Source organism: Coregonus clupeaformis, chromosome 31 (assembly GCF_020615455.1).
Source record: "Coregonus clupeaformis isolate EN_2021a chromosome 31, ASM2061545v1, whole genome shotgun sequence".
Taxonomy (NCBI): Eukaryota; Metazoa; Chordata; class Actinopteri; order Salmoniformes; family Salmonidae; genus Coregonus; species Coregonus clupeaformis.
In genome coordinates, this window is record NC_059222.1 from 24,154,066 (window position 1) to 24,176,890 (window position 22,825).

The following is a 22,825-nucleotide window of genomic DNA, read 5'->3' on the forward strand; positions in this document are numbered from 1 at the left end:
CCATGATAGCCCCCCAATCAATTAAGCCTGGCCTTCAAACAGTGCCCGTGACCTTCTCTTTGCAAAGGGGCTACTGCAGTGTTCCTCAATCCTGTTCCCTGGGCCTGGAGGACCCACAGGGTGTGCACGTTTTTGTTCTCGCCCAGCACCGTATTCAACTAATCAAGGGCTTGGTGATGAGTTATGTTGAATCAGGTGTTTCAGTGCTGGGCTATAACAAAGATGTGCCCCATCTCCCCATTGGTCATTATAGTAGCTGAGCAGAATCTTCTTATTGGTTGATTAGAATATTGATGCACTATGACAGGTGTTTCATTGGTCATACAGTTTCACAGGACCATTATATTAATGTTGTACAAAAGCTTGTCTACGGCAGGGGTCAAGCAAGCCTGATGAATGTGTTTTCCTTATCTTATCTTTTCATGTAACATAAATAATGATGTATCAAAAGTGCAATCACAATGAGGGTAGTTGAGGATGAACATTCAAAGTTGAAAGAACAAACTGGACATTTAAACTTTAGGGTATGTCATTTCTCATTACATGTGATTCACTGATGCTGTCATGTTATGTTTAAAGTTTTAACAGAGAGAAGCTCATTTTAAAGTAGAAAAACACAGTCATCATAGTATGACATACTGTATGTAGAGTGTATTAAGTCTCTGCTTTTCAATCTTTTTTCTGTCTTTAGTTATACAAGGAGATGGAGAAGCTGGTGAATGGAAGAAGGAGTGTGTGAGGAACCCCGATGATCTGAGCCAGTGACTGCTCAAAATACACCAAAGGGTAATCAGTGTGTACAATCTCCATGGGCAGTGAACATGGATACGGTTATGGATATTGTACTGTACATACTACTTATGGTCAAATGGCAAACATGCTGGCTACTACAGTACACTCAATACACACCTCCAGTATACTGTAGGTCCCCATAAACACTGTGGAACACTAATTTCAACAAACATACTCACATCCTACAGACATGACAACATTCAAGTCGAGGTTTAGATATTAACTCTACATCACCTACAGAATACATTTGAGTGAACAATGACTAAAAGACGCATTTGCACTATACCTCGTGAGGACTTTTTTGCTATGTACATAAGAAGATTCAGTATACCCTTGTAAAGTGTTACATCCATGTGCTACATCCGTGTTATGTGTTTTTGTTGTTTTCTGGCTCGATGTAGATATGACTACTACTTTACAATCGTCTGAGACCAGACAACCCGACAGCTGATTAAACTGAGGAGTATTTCTGTCTGTAATAAAGCCCTTTTGTGGGGAAAAACATATTCTGAGTGGGTGGGCCTATGACTGTGCACGGGCCCACCCATGGCTGCGCCCGTGCACAGTCATGTGAAATCCATAGATTTGGGCCTAATGAATTTATTTAAATTGACTGATTCCTTTAAGTGAACTGTAACTCAGTAAAATTGTTGAAATTGTTGCATGTTGTGTTCATATTTTTGTTCAGTATATAATCATTTCTCCAAGTGCTCTGATGCCGAAATAATTACGTGACATGGCCAACACTACACGGCTGATTAAATAATAAGTACAATATTTATAACAAAAGTGATATTGTGTATTTATTTTTCTCATACGTCATTGTCACTGTTTTGTGCAACCACCGGTAAAGGATTTCTTAAAAACTATTTTGCATCAAATTCAGATCGACTGGGAATAATCCTGTGTCAATGCCCAAGGGGGATGTCAGTACAGTACAGTACAGCATTATGCAAAACATGTTCAAACTGAGTCCTTTTGTCTCGACAACACAATACCCAATAGTATTGCTGTTGGGTGATAATGATGACAATCTAGGCCTTGGTCATGTTCATTAGGGCTCGCAATGGGAACTGTTTTAAAATGTTTTAGAATGCAAAAAACGATAGTCCCTCCGTATTTCAGTCAGTTCTTTCTTGTTGGGTACCTAATGAACACGACCCTGCATTCTCAACAGACTGCTCAACATGTCATAGTAAATAATTCACACTGTTGGGTGATATTGCTGGATGCTGAGATTGTGACGGTCCGGGGGTACAGCACAGGCTGAAAGACTGGTGGGAAAAAAGGCAAGTTTGAGTGCTGAGGCTAGGGCCGTAACTAAGCAACAACAATCTTTATTTAGAGCTTTTACACCCATAGTGTAGGTCAAGCCCTGACAGTTCTAATTGGGGTAAGAAACTGTGATGTGAGATTAGAACTCTGGTCAGGCTCTGCTGCCTGTAATCGTTGTGATACATAATTAGCTATGTAAAAACTAGTTGCAACCCTGCTCCAATCAATATAAAAACAAGCAGTGTTCTTAGAATAACACTGTTGATTATATATATTACTTTTCCCCAACATAAATAACATGACTAGTATGAAATTAAGTGGATTCTATTAAGGTTAACAGTATCTCCTGTTTTAAGTCCACCCTACATTCTGACAGATAACCGTCAAAAAAATTACCAATATGACAGTATTAATGTTGAGATACATTTTATGAGAACTTTAAACTAACACTGAATACACTGCCGGAAAACATAATGCCATCCTCTTTAGTCACCAAACACATTGCTAACACATGACTACATGACTGTAGTACTAATCGCTCTGCAGTCAAAGATGCACTTCCTCTTCCCGACCACACTCATCTCTGCAGTCATCTGACGACTCACACACCCTTCCCATTTTACACAATCAGCCTTCAGATTATACTATTGCCTTTCCTGTGACCAGTCATGCACCACCCATCTGTAACCCAACCATCAAGAAATCCTGTCTGACCACATCTTTTACAGCACCACCCACCCTGCAGCTATGTTGTTATCTGCAGACAATCAACACAGAGTTCATACAAGACATGCTTGCAGTCAAATTGGTGAAATTATTATTGATGGGCAGCTGATAGAGGAACGTTCAAGAGCCATATATGGTACTGGGTCGTTCCACACTTAAGATGGTTTGTGTGATTGGTAGACATATGCTGTGAGAGTTGAGGCTCTGTCTGGACTGTGGTGTAAGAAATGGCAACTTGAAACGCTGCTGTTGATGTAAATGAGTACATTGCTATATGCCAAGGAAAATAAAAACACCATATCTAATTAATTTTTTTATTGTCCTATCATGATGGAACGGTCACCAACCCTATATCCTAGACACCCACCTGAGCGACCCATACACCAAAGAGAAGTCCCCATCTGTTTTATGGCCCTGCTGTTTGTTGCCTATATGCAGCCAAAACAGAAAGATACTAGAGCAGCACCGCCCCCTCAAGATTCTGAGCCTGCCTGGCAGGGTTGGTTCTACAAAGCCAGAGCCCCCTGATGGGAGAGCATAATATACAAGTAAATTCTCAAAGCTGCTAATGAGAACCTTGACGGCCTTGTACCTAGCCGGTGGGGATTCCGGTGGGGTACCCCCACCCAGGTAGTGAGATATACATTATGTCATTCTCATTGGCACCAAAAGTTTAAAAAGTGTTGATAGGGGACAGAATGTGGTCGGACCATCATATAAATTGGCATATACATTACTCTTACTGAAATTCTTTTTTAATCTTCAACATAGAAATGCTACCAAAAATAATTTACTGAAACTGGTTACAAATAACGGAGTCACCCATGATTCACCAAATTATATTTTGAAGGAGGAAGTAAAGTACTTTAAGCATATGTTTTCGTTTCAGTCGCCTCCATCTCCTCTAACTGAAGCTAATTGTAGGGATTTTTTTTCTATTGATAATGTAAAATTAACAGCCATACAGAAAGACTCATGTGAAGGTGAAATTACAGAGGGTGAACTTCTGGATGAAATGAAAGACTTTAAGTCCAGGAAAACTCCAGGGTTGGATGGCATACCAGTCAAGGTATACCAAACCTTTTTTGATATACTCAGAGGACCTTTATTAGCATGTTCTAACCACTCCTATGTAAATGGTAGATTATCAGACACTCAAGAAGAAGGTCTGATTTCATTATTACTGAAACAGGACACAAGTGGGAAATATAAAGATCCAGTCCATAAAAAAAATTGGAAGCCCCTCACACTGCAGTGTCTAGCAAAATGTATAGCGCATAGAATTAAAAAAGGTATTGTCGGACATGATTCATTCTAATCAGACAGGTTTTTTACATGGAAGATACATTGGAGATAATGTAAGGCAAGTACTGGAAACAATAGAACACTATGAAAAATCTGGGAAACCAGGCCTGCTATTCATAGCAGACTTTGAAATGGCATTTGATGAAGTACACCTGGAGTTTATATATAAATGCCTGGAGCATTTCAATTTTGGAGAATCTCTTATAAAATGGGTTAAAATCATGTATAGTAACCCTAGGTGTAAAATAGCAAATAATGGCTATTTCTCAGAAAGTTTTAAACTGTCAAGAGGAGTAAAACAAGGTTGTCCACTATCAGCATATCTATTTATTATGGCCATCAAAATGTTAGGTATTAAAACAAGATCCAACAATAATATCAAGGGATTAGAAATCCAGGGTTTAAAAACAAAGTTGTCATTGTACGCTGATGATTCATGTTTTCTTTTAAATCCACAGCTTGAATCACTCCACAGCCTCATAGAGGATCTAGATACATTTTCTAACTTCTCTGGATTACAACCAAATTATGATAGATGTACTATATTACGTATTGGATCACTAAAAAAATACAATTTTTACATTACCATGTAGTTTACCAATAAAATGGTCTGATGGTGGTGTGGATATACTCAGAATACATATCCCAAATGAAATAAATGATCTCACTCCAATACATTTTAATAGAAAGTTAGCAGAAAAAGATAAGATCTTGCTACTATGGAAAGGTAAATACCTGTCTATTTGTGGAAAAGTCACCCTGATTAACTCTTTAGTATTATCCCAGTTTACCTATTTGCTTATGGTCTTGCCTACACCTAGCGACCAGTTTTTTAAATTATATGACAAAAAAATATGCCATTTTATTTGGAACGGCAAGCCAGACAAAATTAAACGGCCCTATTTATATAATGAATATGAATTCGTAGGACAGAAATTATTAAATATTAAAGCATTAGACCTATCACTAAAAGCTTCAGTTATACAAAAGTTGTACTTAAATCCAAACTGGTTCTCTAGCAAATTAGTAAGATTGTCTCACCCCATGTTCAAGAATGGCCTTTTTCCCTTTATTCAGATTACAACCTTTCACTTTCAGTCATTTAAAAAGGAAATCATCTCCCAAATATCATTATTTCTAAAACAAGCCATAGAAAGTTGGTTGCAATTTCAATTTAATCCTCCAGAAACAACAGAACAAATAATGCAACAAATATTGTGGTTAAACTAAAATATACTAATTGATAAAAAAAAACATTATCTTTTGAATAAATGTTTAAAAAAGGTATAATCGTCGTAAATTATATCATAGGTAGGACTGGTGGAGTTATGTCGCACATGCAGCTAACAAAAACATATGGAAATGTCTGCTCTACACAAAATTACAACCAAATAATTGCAGCATTACCGCAAAAATGGAAGAGAAAAGTGGAAGGGGGAAAAAGTAAGGAACTTGTCTGTCGGCCCTGCATTAAAGAACATAATTGGTTAAAGAAAATTATGATAAATAAAAAAGTATACCAGTTTCATTTCAGGACCAAAGGATTGACAGCCGTCCCATATAGATTGCTAAATAGTTGGGAAGAGATTTTTGACGTCCCGATTCCATGGCATAGTGTTTATGAACTGATACGCAAAATGATGCCGGATTCAAAACATCAAATCTTTCAATTTAAATTATTATACAAAATTCTTGCTACCAATAGAATGTTATTTATATGGGGGATACAATCCCCAATATAATGGCTAAAGGATTGCAATATTTACCTGGAGCTAACCCTGCAGATAGCACTACTGGGTGATCTGAAAAGTCATAGTCAATTGATCAATAATATAATAATACTTTTAGCAGAAATGTTTATTTTCAATTTACAATCTGTAGAAACAATGAGAATAGAAGGGTTCAGAACTTTTGTGAAACATCACAGTACAGTTGAAAAATATATGGCAAATAGAAATCCAATATGGATGGTGTTAAGAGATAGATGGGTGGTGTTGAATGGAGTTGAAGGATGGGACTAATAACAACTAACAACAACTAACAACAACAAGATAACTAATGTAAAGCATAATGTGTCCATAATAAGAATATAGGTTATAGGTTGAGAGCTTTTGTGAAAGAGCACAGTTGGCATATAGAAGCAAACCGGATGGACATCATGAAAATGATCGGAGAGGCTGAGGGTAGAGGTTCAGGAGTAGAAACAAAAAAATATATAATTATTGTGGGATTGACTGTGTCCGTGGAATGTGTGTAGTATGTATAGGCTGGAAGTGGAGGCCTGGGTGTTGTTGTTCACTGGTTTGCTCCAATTAGGGAAGGGGTGGTGGGGATGGAAAGTAATAAAGGATATGTATATATATATGTATGTATATGTATTTATATGTATACAGTGAGGGAAAAAATTATTTGATCCCCTGCTGATTTTGTACGTTTGCCCACTGACAATGAAATTATCAGTCTATAATATCAATGGTAGGTTTATTTGAACAGTGAGAGACAGAATAACAACAACAAAATCCAGAAAAACGCATGTCAAAAATGTTATAAATTGATTTGCATTTGAATGAGGGAAATAAGTATTTGACCCCCTCTCAATAAGAAAGATTTCTGGCTCCCAGGTGTCTTTTATACAGGTAACGAGCTGGAATTAGGAGCACACTCTTAAAGGGAGTGCTCCTAACCTCAGCGTGTTACCTGTATAAAAGACACCTGTCCACAGAAGCAATCAATCAATCAGATTCCAAACTCTCCACCATGGCCAAGACCAAAGAGCTCTCCAAGGATGTCAGGGACAAGATTGTAGACCTACACAAGGCTGGAATGGGCTACAAGACCATCGCCAAGCAGCTTGGTGAGAAGGTGACAACAGTTGGTGAGATTATTCGCAAATGGAAGATCTCACCTCGTGGAGTTGCAATGATCATGAGAACAGTGAGGAATCAGCCCAGAACTACACAGGAGGATCTTGTCAATGATCTCAAGGCAGCTGGGACCATAGTCACCAAGAAAACAACTGGTAACACACTACGCCGTGAAGGACTGAAATCCTGCAGCGCCCGCAAGGTCCCCCTGCTCAAGAAAGCACATATACAGGGCCGTCTGAAGTTTGCCAATGAACATCTGAATGATGCCAAACGTCAGCCTCGAAACCTTAATGACTTGGAGAAGATCTGCTAAGAGGAGTGGGACAAAATCCCTCCTGAGATGTGTGCAAACCTGGTGGCCAACTACAAGAAACGTCTGACCTCTGTGATTGCCAACAAGGGTTTTGCCACCAAGTACTAAGTCATGTTTGCAGATGGGTCAAATACTTATTTCCCCTCATTAAACTGCAAATCAATTTATAACATTCCTGACATGCGTTTTTCTGGATTTTTTTGTTGTTATTCTGTCTCTCACTGTTCAAATAAACCTACCATTAAAATTATAGACTGATCATTTCTTTGTCAGTGGGCAAACATACAAAATCAGCAGGGGATCAAATACTTTCTTCCCTCACTGTATGTATGTACAGTTGAATTCGGAAGTTTACATACACCTTGGCCAAATACAGTTTTTCACAATTCCTGACATTTAATCCTAGTAAAAATACCCTGTCTTAGGTCAGTTAGGATCACCACTTTATTTTAAAAATGTGAAATGTCAGAATAATAGTAGAGAGAATTATTTATTTCAGCTTTTATTTCTTTCATCACATTCCCAGGGGGTCAGAAGTTTACATACACTCAATTAGTATTTGTTAGCTTTGCATTTAAATCATTTAACTTGGGTCAAATGTTTCAGGTAGCCTTCCACAAGCTTCCCACAATAAGTTGGGTGAATTTTGGCCCATTCCTCCTGACAGAGCTGGTGTAACTGAGTCAGGTTTGTAGGCCTCCTTGCTCGCACACGCTTTTTCAGTTCTGCCCACACATTTTCTATAGGATTGAGGTCAGGGCTTTGTGATGGCCACTCCAATACCTTGACTTTGTTGTCCTTAAGCCATTTTGCCACAACTTTGGAAGTATGCTTGGGGTCATTGTCCATTTGGAAGACCCATTTGAGACCAAGCTTTAACTTCCTGACTGATGTCTTGAGATGTTGCTTCAATATATCCACATAATTTTCCTTCCTCATGATGCCATCAATTTTTTGAAGTGCACCAGTCTCTCCTGCAGCAAAGCACCCCCACAGCATGATGCTGCTACCCCCGTGCTTCACGGTTGGGATGTATGTTCTTCGGCTTGCAAGCATCCCCCTTTTTCCTCCAAACATAACGATGGTCATTACGGCCAAACAGTTCTATTTTTGTTTCATCAGACCAGAGGACATTTCTTCAAAAAGTAAGATCTTTGTCCCCATGTGCAGTTGCAAACTGTAGTCTGGCTTTTTTATGGCGGTTTTGGAGCAGCGGCTTCTTCCTTGCTGAGTGGCATTTCAGGTTATGTCGATATAGGACTCGTTTTACTGTGGATATAGATACTTTTGTACCCGTTTCCTCCAGCATCTTCACAAGGTCCTTTGCTGTTGTTCTGGGATTTATTTGCACTTTTCGCACCAAAGTACGTTGATCTCTAGGAGACAGAATGTGTCTCCTTCCTGAGCGGTATGACGGCTGTGTGGTCCCATGGTGTTTATACTTGTATACTATTGTTTGTACAGATGAACGTGGTACCTTCAGGTGTTTGGAAATTGCTCCCAAGGATGAACCAGACTTGTGGAGGTCTACAATTTTGTTTCTGAGGTCTTGGCTGATTTCTTTTGATTTTCCCATGATGTCAAGCAAAGAGGCACTGAGTTTGAAGGTAGGCCTTGAAATACATCCACAGGTACACCTCCAATTGACTCAAATGATATCAATTTGCCTATCAGAAGCTTCTAAAGCCATGACATCATTTTCTGGAATTTTCCAAGCTGTTTAAAGGCACAGCCAACTTAGTGTATGTAAACATCTGACCCACTGGAATTGTGATACAGTGTATTATAAGTGAAATAATCTGTCTGTAAACAATTGTTGGAAAAATTACTTGTATCATGCACAAAGTAGATGTCCTAACCGACTTGCCAAAACTATAGTTTGTTAACAAGAAATGTGTGGAGTGGTTGAAAAACAAGTTTTAATGACTCCAACCTAAGTGTATGTAAACTTCCGACTTCAACTGTATGTATATATATATATATATATATATATATATATGCGAGAAAATATGGGGGATTGGAAGTGATGTAGACAATTATATTGATGTAAGTTACAATCTATCTGCACTATTAAGGGAGTAGGGTGTCTGTGTGGATGGGCTTGCGGATACGGATGATATCCAGGCCAGGCTGGTTGGTCAGTTTGGTTATCAGCTCTACGATCTGTTGAGACGTCTTGCTTATGATGGCCTCTTCCTTCACATTGCCGTTTACTGCAGGAAAACACAAGGCACGATTCCTCAAGATGTGGGATGTTTCGATAAAACATGATCTGCATAACATGAATATCCAAAGTGCAAGAACCACAAAGGATGTAAATGAATCACAAATTCTACACTATGGGATTGGTCTGCACTCCTGAATCACAATCACTGACAGAGTACCTGATGAGCAACATCTTGGTTCTAACACCAGCTAACGGAATGTTTGTTTAACGCATCAACACAAATATGATGAGCTCATTACTGTAGCAGTGCATTCTGATATGGGTAGAACCAGATTTAATACAGTGACCTGAACTTGAGCAACACATTTCTCCATTCAAAATATCATGCAATCCACACTTACAATATTCTGCAACTATCGTAGGAATCCTGCAGAACTGAGAAGACACGTAGACTACGGTTCCAGGATTATTTTTGGCAAAATCCACCACTCCTTCTTCGATGAACTCCCTAAGAAAGTATTTGTTGATGAATCATCAGTTGCTGCGTTGCAGGGGGTGTCATAGTCTGTCTATTCACCATTAGTAAGTTATTTAACGTTATTTTAATGAATCAAACACATTACAGTGGCTACTACCTAGATAATAACCACATTGGCCCAGCTAGCTTTATGAGACTTACCTGGCCCCCAGAGAGCTCTATCCATTCTTGGAGAAGATGAGGGAGATGCGCTTCAGTTGACAGACATACCGACCCACCCCGTTTTGCAGAACACTTTGTAGGAAGCGACTCGGGGTGCATCTAGTTGTAATTTTGCAATATAGATAAATACTTTAAGTGGACATCTATAGACATTTCAATTTTTACTGTTTAATTTCAATGGACTGGCTGGCTAAAGGACGATTTGACGGGCATGTGAAGAATACGCAGTCCGTCAATAAAAAATTCCGGGCAGAAACACGTATACAGGAATCAATATATTTAGAATTGATTTATACATTCAATCATGTTATGATGAATTTGAGATGGATTTTTGATGAAAATATTATCAAATATGTATATAAATAGATTAATCGTTCTAAAAATTACAACAAAAGTGCTATCTTTATATAAATTGTGCACGCGATAAGGTACTTGTTTGATAGCTATGTTTCACACGGACGTATTTTTATAACGCACCAAAAGTCTGCATGCAAGAAAAAATGCCGAAGAAATGTAAGAAAAGGTTGGTTAGTTATCATAAAACTTGTGCGATTTTTGTTTAGTTTGAATGCATGTATGCGGGAATGCATATCACTTCAAGGTTATAGCTATCTCAACCTAGCTAGCTAGTTAACGTTATAGGTGGTGGGACGTGGTTGGATCTGCTTTAGTTTTTCGAGATGATCGAGCTCTGTCGAGGGAGTTTTTTAAAAACATATTGTGTATATTTATTTATTCTTAACACATTTTCATTTTTGGCTATGTCAATTCTTGCACATTTGTCCAAAATACATACTTTTATATTCGCTAGCTGGACAGGCAAATGCCACCTAGTACTAATCTGTAAACCAATCAAAATCTGTGTGCTATCATGCTACCAGCCCTGCTGATCACGCCTGCCAATCACGTATTTAAGGTAGTCAAGTGTTCAACTGCAGCCCGCAATTCGGACGTTCCTGCATGTGGGACACCCCCTCTCGAGCATCCCATTGGTTCCTGCATGAACGCCCCCCCTCGAGCACCCAATTCCTGCATGAACGCGCCCATGTTGCTAAATGCATAATAGCAAAGTGAAGCAGCATATTGGTGTTGAGAACAATGCCTGAGGCAGCAGCAGAATGAGGAGATGAGAAAGCCCTTGCCTTATTGTCTAAGAAAAGTGTGGAGAGGAAACCCCAACTTAATTAGGTCTATAATCAATAGCCTAACTGTTAAATGTGCCTGGCTTTATAAATCATCAATATATATATATATATATCTACAGAAATAAGACAGATCCTGCTTCTGTTGCCTGTTTGAATGTTTGTTCAATAGCCTACTGATTCCGTGAGCACGAAGCCTCACGCAAACACAACAAGTCGGATAAACAATTTCACAAATTCAGCTGTTTTTAATATTTGCTATGCTGTAATAAAGGCTTTACACTTTTTTTTTTCGTTAGAACAGTCTCTCTGGTATTATTTATAATTAATTTAGTGTTGTTTACACTGTTCCGAATTGTCTGAAAATTTTAATTTATAGTAATAATAAACCTCCTTTTTCTTGATAACCTTTATTGTTATTATTACTATTATGATTATCATTAGTAGACTTAGTATAGCAGCCTTGTATAACCACAATCGATCGAGCTGTAGGCCTAAGAGCGCATCCTGCTTAGTCTTAATACGTAACTATACTTACCTATATTTCAATACTTATATAGGCTACTGTATCAATCATTCATTCAAACATGTCACACAGCATACGAGTCATTAATGATTTGAAATGCAATAAAGCATTTTAGTTTTAAAATAAAATAACAAAGCGACTCTTGAATAATTAGCGTAAACAAGAAATAAACCGTTCCATTTCGGAAATTAATTAATGAATGCGACTGTTTTTAGTCTTTGCCGTAATAAAGGCTTAACAAAAGAAACGTTAGAACGGACTCTCTGGTAGTCTTAGAATTTATTTAGTGTTGTTTACATTGTTCCAAACGGTCAATATTTTTGTATTGTAATCTAACATCAGCTGTTTGGCACACATAATATTCACTCAGCGCTTAATCTTTACCTTATTTTTCTTGATCTCTAGTATTTTCCACAACTAGTCAAATGTATCTATCTGACTTCCCCTTTACCTCCTGAGCAACCAGTAAACATTCTCCCGTTTTGAGTTTATTTGTCACGTGCTCTGCATCCATTTTGTTGTTACGGTGTTCAGAGTTTGTTATAACCAATTTATTGATGCAATTATGATTTGCTATAGGTCAGGCCCTATTGGTCACGTGCATCCGATTTCGGTAACAGAACCTTTCGGTCAGAAAAGGCTGTAATTATGTTGCAGCTTCAGCAACACAGACAGCGCGATAAACACTGATGATGTTCTGTGGTGGTCGCTGCAGCAGGGAGGAGAGAGAGACAACGGGTGCAAGTCACACAGTCATAGCAAGTCTGAGCCGGCCCAGCACAATCAAATCACTTGCGATCAGACTCCCTCTAGTCATTTGTGTGTCTTAATTATCAGACTTGCTCAGTGCATGTGGTTAATTTGATTAAAACACATAGGATGTGTCTATATATGGAAAAATACAAGTTAAAATCAAAATAACAGACAACTCTTGGTCGACCGATATTTTTTTTTTGTCAGGGACAGCCCTAGCATTACTTTACTGGAGCGCCCCCTTGTCCTGCCTGTCCTAGCTTAAAAATGGACCAATAGAAGTATAAAGAGAGGTTCCTGCAGATGCAGGAATGCCCACATGCAGGAAAGCCCCTGAATTGCAGGCCACAATTGCACCCTTTTCAAGGTAGTAGACAGCTGGTGACATCTCGAGAGAGAGATCTCCTTCTGCTATCAGGTAAAGTATTTTTTATGTACACTACATGACCAAAAGTATGTGGACACCAGTTCGTCAAACATCTCATTCCAAAATCACGGGCATTAATATGGTGTTGGTCCACCCCTTTCCTGCTATAACAGCCTCCACTCTTCTAGGAAGGCTTTCCACTAGATGTTGGAACATTGCTGTGGGGACTTGCTTCCATTCAGCCACAAGTATTAGTGAGGTCAGGCACTGATGTTGGGCGATTAGGCCTGGCTCGCAGTCGGCATTCCAATTCATCCCAAAGGTGTTGGATGCGGTTGAGGTCAGGGCTCTGTTCAGGACAGTCAAGTTCTTCCACACCGATCTCGACAAACCATTTCTGTATAGACCTTGCTTTGTGCACGGGGGCATTGTCATGTTGAAACAGGAAAGGGCCTTCCCCAAACGGTTGCCACAAAGTTGGAAGCACAGAATCGTCTGGAATGTCATTGTATGCTGTAGCGTTAAGATTTCCCTTCACTGGAACTAAAGGGGCCTAGCTCGAACCATGAAAAACAGCCCCAGACCATTATTCCTCCTACACCAAACTTTACAGTTGGCACTATGCATTGGGGCAGGTAGCGTTCTCCTGGCATCCGTCAAACACTGATTCGTCCGTAGGACTGCCAGAGAACGCGTTTCCACTGCTCCAGAGTCCAATGGCGGCAAGCTTTACAACACTCCAGCCGACGCTTGGCGTTGCGCATTGTGATCTTAGGTTTGTGTGCGGCTGGTCGGCCATGGAATCCCATTTTATGAAGCTCTCGACAAACAGTTATTGTGCTGACGTTGCTTCCAGAGGCAGTTTGGAAGTCGGTAGTGAGTTTTGCAACCGAGGACAGACAATTTTTATGCGCTTCAGCACTCGGCAGTCCCGTTCTGTGAGCTTGTGTGGCCTACCACTTCGCGGCTGAGCCGTTGTTGCTCCTAAACGTTTCCACTTCACAATAACAGCACTTACAGTTGACCGGGGCAGCTCTAGCAGGGAGAAATCTTACGAAGTGACTTATTGGAAAGGTGCATCCTATGACAGTGCCACGTTGAAAGTCACTGAGCTCTTTAGTAAGGCCATTCTACTGCCAATGTTTGTCTATGGAGATTGCATGGCTGTGTGCTTGATTTGATACACCTGACATGCACATTGACATTTGGTCATGTTGTTCTACACTGAAGTATATAGGTAGCTATGGAAGAATATGCTTCAAATGGGGGGTTGATTTTTTACCTGAGACTAGACTGAGTGAGAATATTGCTTCGCTGTGGAAGTCAAAACAGAAGTAAAACTAAGCAAATGATCCGCCTGCTCCCAGGCTATGTTGATTGTGCCTCTAACTAACTTTACCATACCTCTCATATTTTCTTTCCCCTCCAGGAACCACAGGCAGTGGCAAGACCACACACACTGTCACCAATGTATTTTTAACCATTGTGTGTTGGTACTAGTAACCTTTGAACCCTTGTCTACCACCAGCCAGGAGGTGGACAACGAGAAGACGCTGGTGACGTGCCCCGCCCGGAGGTCCCTCCAGGTGGGCAAGAACCGCTTCGACGGAGATGTGGGCATCTTTCCCCTGGAGTTTAGCAAGGCCTCGCTTACCTTCTGCACCCCCGGTAAAGGGCAAGCACAAGTTGAGAAAGGTCAAAGGTGACAAGGGGGAGGGGTCGGAGAACAAGGAGACTTTAGGAGAGACTCTAAAGAAGGAGGAGACAACGGTAAAGAAGGAGAAACTAGTGAAGTTGGAGAGGCCACCCAAAGCTACCAAAACGCTCAGAGCTGTTAAGAGTCCTGCAACAGGGAAGGGCACAACAGAGGGAGGGGAAGGAATAGCCATAGAGGGAAGACTTCACTCATTGATCTAAGCAAAGAACAGGATCTCGGTGTATGGTATTATATAATATAATGCATTATGTTATGATTTGATATGACAGAAAAAGGTATTTGGGTCTCTGTTTATGGTACATTTAGTATGATATAATATCATGAAAAAAATGTATTGCTTAATATTGATGATTTGTCACCTGATTGGAGAACGTGTTTGCTTTTGTGACTGAAAGGTGGGATGAAAGCTGTTATCTAAAGGAGAAAAGAGCTATGTAAAATAAGGTTAGTATGAAATGGATGTTGGCAATGAATGACCATTGAAAAGTGGTATTGGCACTTAAAGTAATAGTTGAAAGACAATTGACTCACCAAAATGAACACAAATATAGTGCTGCTGCTTGTTTGCCTCATTTAAACATGAAGCGCTTTTGTCAAACATTTCTGCATCTCCAATACTGATCACAAGGGTGTTTGTAATTCATCAAAATAGTTTATTCTCTGAGTTTCCATACATAATCATGCGTGACTTGTGTACAGGAGGCCTATGTAGCTAACCTACAGCTGAGGATTAAGGTATATTGTATGTATGGATGGGCCATTTCTATGCTTTTCTTATAGCTTTCAGTGTGGACAATGTTTAGCGTCTTTATCCTGGGGTCCTTTAAGGAGTGAATGTTTTATTTGTTAATTTTTTTTTTTATTCCTGTTGTGAGTCAGTATGGCTTTAATCATTGACAAGGGAGGTGCTCAAATTACCCTCTTTACCTGGGTGTCCTGAGGTGGTAAATTATGTTGAGGCTTCAGACTGGTGCTCATACTTGTCTCTGATTGGCCAATGAAACGTCACAGGTGTCAGATGACCTTGTTTATATATTATTTCGTAGAGAAACTCAACTACTGTATGCATTACATAATAAGCATTGTGCAACTACAATAGCTCCACTGGAGGAATATGTAAAACCAGTGTCAGCTCCAAGTGTCAGGATGAAAATAAGCAGGTGTGTGCCCCCTACTGGAACATTGTTTGACACCTCTGATATACTGTGTTCCAATGTAATAACTTCATGACATTTTCAACAGACCTCTACACAGACCATATGTTTCTACGTTAGATACTATCACAAGGACACTAAAAAAATTTCTTTTAACGTGCATACCCTGTCAGGGATTTTCATGATATTCAGATTTATGTGGGATATCGGGGTTCGTCTCTGTGTTGCATATTGTTCTAACCTCCTCTTCCCTCAGGACTGAATAGATAAGACTGTGGAGTCTGTCAGATCCACTATGGTTTTTCCCTCCACAGACCAGTCCTGGGAAACTCCTGGCAAGACACTGGCCTGGTAGTCCTAGCCTGTAGTCCCCCTGAGCTCTCTGGGTAGCTGCTGGAACTAAAATATTGTTCTAAGCACAGCGAACCAACCATCCCCCTAAAATGTTATTGTATTCTTGTATTCTAGCCAGGGAGTTGTATGCAGTACTTGGCTTAAGAAGGAGGGGAAACGAACAGGATATCATCCACTCAATGCAAAACACAAGGCATGGAGATGGGAGCGATTTTAGTGTGTGAAACACAGCTTTGCTGAGACTGCAGGGGAGACAGTTTCCGGGCAGATGCGGTGCTAGGTTTTTCATTCGATAATTTCCCCCCTGAGGATTTTCATGTGAATGCTTAACTGCTGTGGACGTAGGCTACAGTATCAGAACATTCCATAATGATTCCAGGCTGTGGGGTTCTGGTTCCGTAAGTCTGGGTGTCTTCCTGACGGTGTGGGCGTGGGACATTGGCATTATAAGTGTTGGTTGAAAGAGGCCCTTTGTTCTCTCTGGGCGTTCCTGGATGGGGATGGCGGCTCCATCACTTGCTCCAAGGGGTAGGAAACATACACAAACTCAACTGAATGCATATGACGTCACCTACACATGCTTGTACGCACGCATGCAAGCACATCGCATGCTCGCAAACACACACTGAGGCATTGCGAAAGACAACATTTGTGATAATCATACATTCATGAAACCCTGAATGGTGTTGGCAGCTGTTTACATCATATTTTATTTCAGGTAACAGTGACATGGCGTTTCAACAACTATGTTTACCCACACAAGATCACATGGAATAAAAACCTGCTGTTGAATGGATTGAGTACATAGGAAACAATAAGCAGTGAATAAGAGGACTGTCTTGAAAGAGGCAGATTGATCAAATATTGACATCCCCAGTTCCTAGAAGTCCTGAAGCTTATTCTTTTGTTTTATGGTTTGTTTGCTCTGATCTGAGTTCTGTGCCCATTCAAATGGCTGACATCTGGAGAAGGAGAGGAGGATGGAACAACTTCAGATCAGCAACTTAATTATGGAGGAGGCAAAGCATGATATCTGTGAAACCAAAGGAATTTCACCTAATCAAACTCAAGTGTCTGACGGTTTCAGAATATAAGGGAAATTGGCTATAGCTCAATCTAATCACGCAGATTTAAAGGGTTATCTTCAGAGAGTTTATACTCAGAAGTTATGTAAATGTACTATACACTTTGTCTTACACAAGCATGGAGCCATACAGATATGGCAGGAATCTCAACAATCTCGTTTCCCCTATGGAAGCCTCTGCTGCTCTTTTCTGATACTAAGGTTGGTGGGGATGGATATGCATAGTTCTTCGGTCCATTAACTTCCCTTCATTTTGACATCAAGGCAACTATGTCGACAAAGCTGGAGGTAATTTCAGGAGCCTAAATCACAGTCAATCAGCAACAAGGCTTTGGCATCAGAGAGCTCTTGTACTTTGTGAGGAGGCCAACTATTGGACAACCCCAGACCTTTTCTTCCTGATACAAGGACATATCAAGAAGACACTATTGCAAAATATGTGCTTCCTGTTCAGCATTGATCGTGAAATAATCTTCTGGAAGCAATATTTTATTGGAGGAAAACTCTCCAAAAACATACAAGGATTTCTTCTGAAGCAGACACTGTAGCTGTTCTTGCTCTTTATAGTTTTTTTGTGGAGGAGCCTTTTGGAAGTTGGCCTTTGGGGGAATTAAGTGTTTTCTGTCTTAGTCTTTGATGCCTTTCTTTGAGTTCCTTCCTTCATTACATCTGGAGCTTCTCTCTCTCTCATGCTCCTTTCTTCTTCATATTGACATGAATATTTAAATTACATAACCTGGTTTCTGCTTAACACTTCAGTGAACTCAAATGGCTTTGTTTTTGTTCTGTGCTTCCTTCTTTATAATATAAACATTTTTTTTGTATAATTGCAATGATCTATTTCTCTGTGTACTTCATGCTTAGTATATCATGCAGGACATGTCTATGACTAAACTCCCTCATAGCCACACTACAGGTGCTCCAGATGAGGATATGTGTGCTCTATGTATTAATAACCATATGCAGATCCTCCCTCTGTGCTCCCTGTCAGTTCCTGACCATAGGAAGGCTCAAGTTTCTGCTCATGTCAACTTGACATTCCTACATGTTCACTGGCTGTGTGTGTGAGATGTAGATAAAATTGCAAATTGTTGCTTTTGCAGAAAAATTATACTGATTGAGGTGTATTCCACACAGGTCTTACAGGCTCACAATATAGGTTGATCAAACATCAACAGCCAACGACTTTAAAAGCTTGATTTCCAAATTCCTATGTGTCTTTGACAAGATTCAAACACAGTAAACTTGCAGGTCTAAGCTGTAAGGACCTTGATGTGTTACACAGGACTGGACCTGAGTGAAAGCAGTGTGACATGAGCTGGATCCCTCTGAGGATGCCTGTCCTGGTGTGTTATCTCTGTCTCTAGCTGTTGTTGGAGACAGAAAGGTAATCTGACGCATGATGCTTACGTCTGCCTGCACCAACCCTTCCTTCGGTCATCTTCAATTGCAGTTAAACTTCACATCATGGTAAAGACAGCCTCCCTTCCAAAAGCTAATTGCCCATGTAGATCCCAGACCTTGACCTACAGTTTCTTAAACTCTGTAAAGTGTGCACGCAGTTCGCCAAGGCCTCACATGCTTTGCTATCACATGTTATCAGGGCTGCAGCTTCGCTCTGATATTCACTGACACCACTGCTGTCTCACTCTTACACACTGTGCTCGACCACCTGCATTTCGCCTTTGAACGCGACAGGAGGCCTTTTTGGAGAGCGCAAGTCAAGCGAGCCCAGGCCCGGTCTTAAGTAATGTGCTTTGAGACCCAGAGAGACCGGAAGGCTTAATGTGTGCACCATCAGGGTGGATGTGGATGCAATATAATCCAGAGCCCTGTAGGAGAGTGAGAGGAAAAGGGGGATTTCATGGTAAAGGTGCTGGCGGTGGGCTGATAATAGATGGATAATTAAATGCAGCGGTCGGACCATTAGAGGCTTAGGTGTTGGGGTGTGGAAAGATTGAGGGTAAAATAATCAGAGAGGGGAAATAAGGAGTCTGAAAGCTGTGGAGTGGCGCTTTTAGAAGGGGCCATCTAACTCTGTGCGGAAGACACGTAAAAAAAAACCTGCTGGAGTGAGGGCCTCGTACTACTAATGAGGGGGTGTTCAAGATTTGAATCCCACTACATGCTGAATGAGTTGCCAGGCCTCTGACACCTCACACCAGACGGCTTCACAGACAGAGGGAGAGTGCTGTGCTCAGCCAAGCAGGAGTAGCTAATACTCCAGGGCCTCCAACCGAGAGAAAAAAGCCAATCGAATTCACTCTCAAATTAGGCACCTTCAGGCACCTTCAAAGTGGGCCCCAGTAAGACTAATCCACTTTTACTAAAATGCATGCACTGTCTGTCTACACCACCATGAAAGTCGATGTGCAGCATACTGTACCAGAACCAATGATCTCTCGGCACAGCAGTTAATTGCAGCATTATAGGCATAAGCCATGTCCCATAAGCAGATTAACTAACTGTGCAGTGTTCCCCAATGGTCCCCATAAATATACCCACGAAATATGCCAACCCGTATATTATGTATGCGTGATGGTAATTTTTCAATATTTTAGTCCATGCTTCATGAAGTGATGACTTTGTAGAATGACTTGGTAAGGTAGAGCGATGTACTGTAGATAGTGGTATGCATGGTGTTTACTGTGCATCAAAGGTGGTGATTTATCTTTTTGGTTTGAAGTATTTTGTCATTCTGTATTGGATATCATCAGGTCATTTTATCTGAAATACAGTACAAAACTGAAACATTACATTAGAAAAATCCATATGATATTGTAGTTTAGTTACCAAAAGACTAATAAACATGGTATCAAAGTAAGTGCACCATTCACTAGATAACAACGCAATTCCTCTGGCCCTCTGATTGGCTACACAGGATAGTTTGCTTGGTCGGAGCACCTTTGGCTCCAAGCCGGTCAAGTCTCCAGCTCCAGGCAGTAATCACAAGACTGATGCCTGTAGAATTACAACAGATAACAACCAGGGAGACGGAATGGAACCAGACAAAAAAATTATGCTCATATTGAATGGTACATTCTGACCGCCCAATGACTTTGAAAATTTCACTTGCTATCCCCATTTCCCAGTTGTTGTCCCAATTGTACATGTACAAGCACATTAGCAAATACCGAATGAAACATTTGAGTTCTTCTACACTTTATTGATTAAAACGCAGGATAATGGGTAATGACATAACTGATAGCTTGTTATTACTCCATGGAAAACAGTTGGAAAAGTAATTTATAATGAACTTATTCGTATTAGGAACAAGATCCATGCCATATGCCCTTCTTACCTCTAAAATTAATTTTAGAATATAACCACCATAATGACAACAGTTTATCAAAAGTGTTGCTAAGGTTACTCACAGTTTACGAAACAGCTTTCCTTCAAATTTCTCTTTTCATAACATGACGGCAAAAATAAACAGACATGCCAATTTCTGTAATGTCACAGTCACATACTGATTAATATTTGTATTATTTTGGTACAGGGCATTCACAAATTAAAATGTATGACAAACTACAGTGCATTCGGAAAGTATTCAGACCCCTTCCCTTTTTCCACATTTTGTTACGTTACAGCCTTGTTCAAAAAAATTATAATCATCATCAATCTACACACAATACCCCATAATGACAAAGCGAAAACAGGTTTTTGGACATTTTTGCAAATGTATTAAATATAAAAAACAGAAATAGCTGATTTACAGAAGTATTTAGACCCTTTGCTATGAGACTGCATCCTGTTTCCATTGATCATCCTTGAGATGTTTCTATAACTTGGTTGGAGTCCACCTGTGGTAAATTCAATTGATTGGACATGATTTGGAAAGGCACACACCTGTCTATATAAGGTCCCAGAGTTGACAATGCATGTCAAAGCAAAAAACCAAGCCATGAGGTCGAAGTTCCTCTGTGGAGATGGGAGAACCTTCCAGAAGGACAACCATCTCTGCAGCGCTCCACCAATCAGGCCTTTACGGTAGAGTGGCCAGACGGAAGCCACTCCTCAGTAAAAGGCACATGACAGCCGGCTTGGAGTTTGCCAAAAGGCACCTAAAGGACTCTGACCATGAGAAACAAGATTCTCTGGTCTGATGAAACCAAGATTAAACTCTTTGGCATGAATGCCTAGCGTCACGTCTGGAGGAAACCTGGTACCATCCCTACGGTGAAGCATGGTGGTGGCAGCATCATGCTGTGGGGATGTTTTTCAGCGGCAGTGTCTGGGAGACTGGTCAGGATCGAGGGAAAGATGAATGGAGCAAAGTACAGAGAGAGCCTTGATGAAAACCTGCTCCAGAGCGCTCAGGACTGCAGACTGGGGCGAAGGTTCACCTTCCAACAAGATAACGACCCTAAGCACACAGCCAAGACAACGCAGGAGTGGCTTCGGGACAAGTCTCTGAATGTCCATGAGTGGCCCAGCCAGAGCCTGGACTTGAACCCGATCGAACATCGAACATAGCTGTGCAGTGACGCTCCCCATCCAACCTGACAGAGCTTGAGAGGATCTGCAGAGAAGAACGGGAGAAACTCCCCAAATACAGGTGTGCCAAGCTTGTAGCGTCATACCCAAGAAGACTCTAGGCTGTAATCGCTGCCAAAGGTGCTTCAACAAGGTACTGAGTAAAGGGTCTGAATACTTATGTAAATGTAATATTTGTTTTGTTTTTTAAATACATTTGCCAAAAACCTGTTTTTGCTTTGTCATTATGGGGTATTATATGTAGATTGATGAGGGGGAAAAAAACAATTTAATCAATTTTAGAATAAGGCTGTAACGTAACAAAATGTGGAAAAGGTCAAGGGGTCTGAATACTTTCCGAATACACTGTATGAATACATTTGAGGTGTTTATAAAGCAACTTGGAGTAGTTATTTCCCTTGTGGCTCAGTGTTACCTGGCGCAGAAACTAGCCTCTCATGTGAGACATTGCATTGGACAAGAACAATGGCAACATCAGTTAAATTATTCCTAAAATATGCAAATGAAAATCCGCCCTTAGCGTGGTTATTTTCATACAAGTTCATTGATGTCTTTCAAATGAATGAATAGGAAGTATGCAAGGGAAGAATTATGAAGTGCTAAAGAAACCCCATTGTCATAACATTCCAATGGTTTGAGATGGGTTTTATGTCATATTGTTTTGCTCTGTTTACTTTGAGCAGTCTAATAATAGCTTGAGCGTCATTCCTCTATTTGTCTTTCTGTTTTTCAGGTGATGAATCGATAATGTGGTACTACCATGCCTGCTTCTAAATACCTTTAGGTTACAAAATGTTTTACATGCCCTACATCTGAGCTGAAAAGACAAAAAATATATAATCTCAAACATACTAAGATGTTTCCTATCCATTTCAGAGAGCAAGCTGGTAAATAAAGCCACGGGAAACCCCTATTTGCATGCTGTTGGAAACCGTCTCCCTAATGACAATAGTAATATGGTTACTTAGCAGGAGCTTACATCCAAAACCACATACAGTTAGCACATTCATAGTAATATCTGATCCATGTGGGAATGGAACCAGTGGTGGAAAAGTACCCAATTGTCATACTTGAGTAAAAGTAAAG

At 40.3% G+C, this 22,825-nt stretch overlaps 1 protein-coding gene, 1 long non-coding RNA gene and 1 pseudogene across 2 annotated transcripts in view; 2 read left to right on the forward strand and 1 right to left on the reverse strand.

The window, feature by feature from the left end:
• Positions 1–1,283, forward strand: part of LOC121547245 (semaphorin-4G) — a 98,933-nt gene extending 97,650 nt beyond the window's left edge. Inside the window, exon 16 of the mRNA XM_041858412.2 lies at positions 692–1,283. The gene's annotated coding sequence lies outside the window, so the exon portion shown is untranslated. The remainder of the gene's footprint in view (positions 1–691) is intronic.
• A 7,991-nt stretch (positions 1,284–9,274) lies between these two features.
• On the reverse strand, positions 9,275–10,358 carry LOC121546987 (annotated as a pseudogene).
• Positions 10,359–10,600: 242 nt separating this feature from the next.
• Positions 10,601–18,072, forward strand: LOC121547246. Its single transcript, XR_005996506.1, has 2 exons — positions 10,601–10,668; positions 14,462–18,072. It is a non-coding gene; the product is annotated as an uncharacterized LOC121547246 (long non-coding RNA).
• The last annotated feature ends 4,753 nt before the right edge of the window (positions 18,073–22,825 follow it).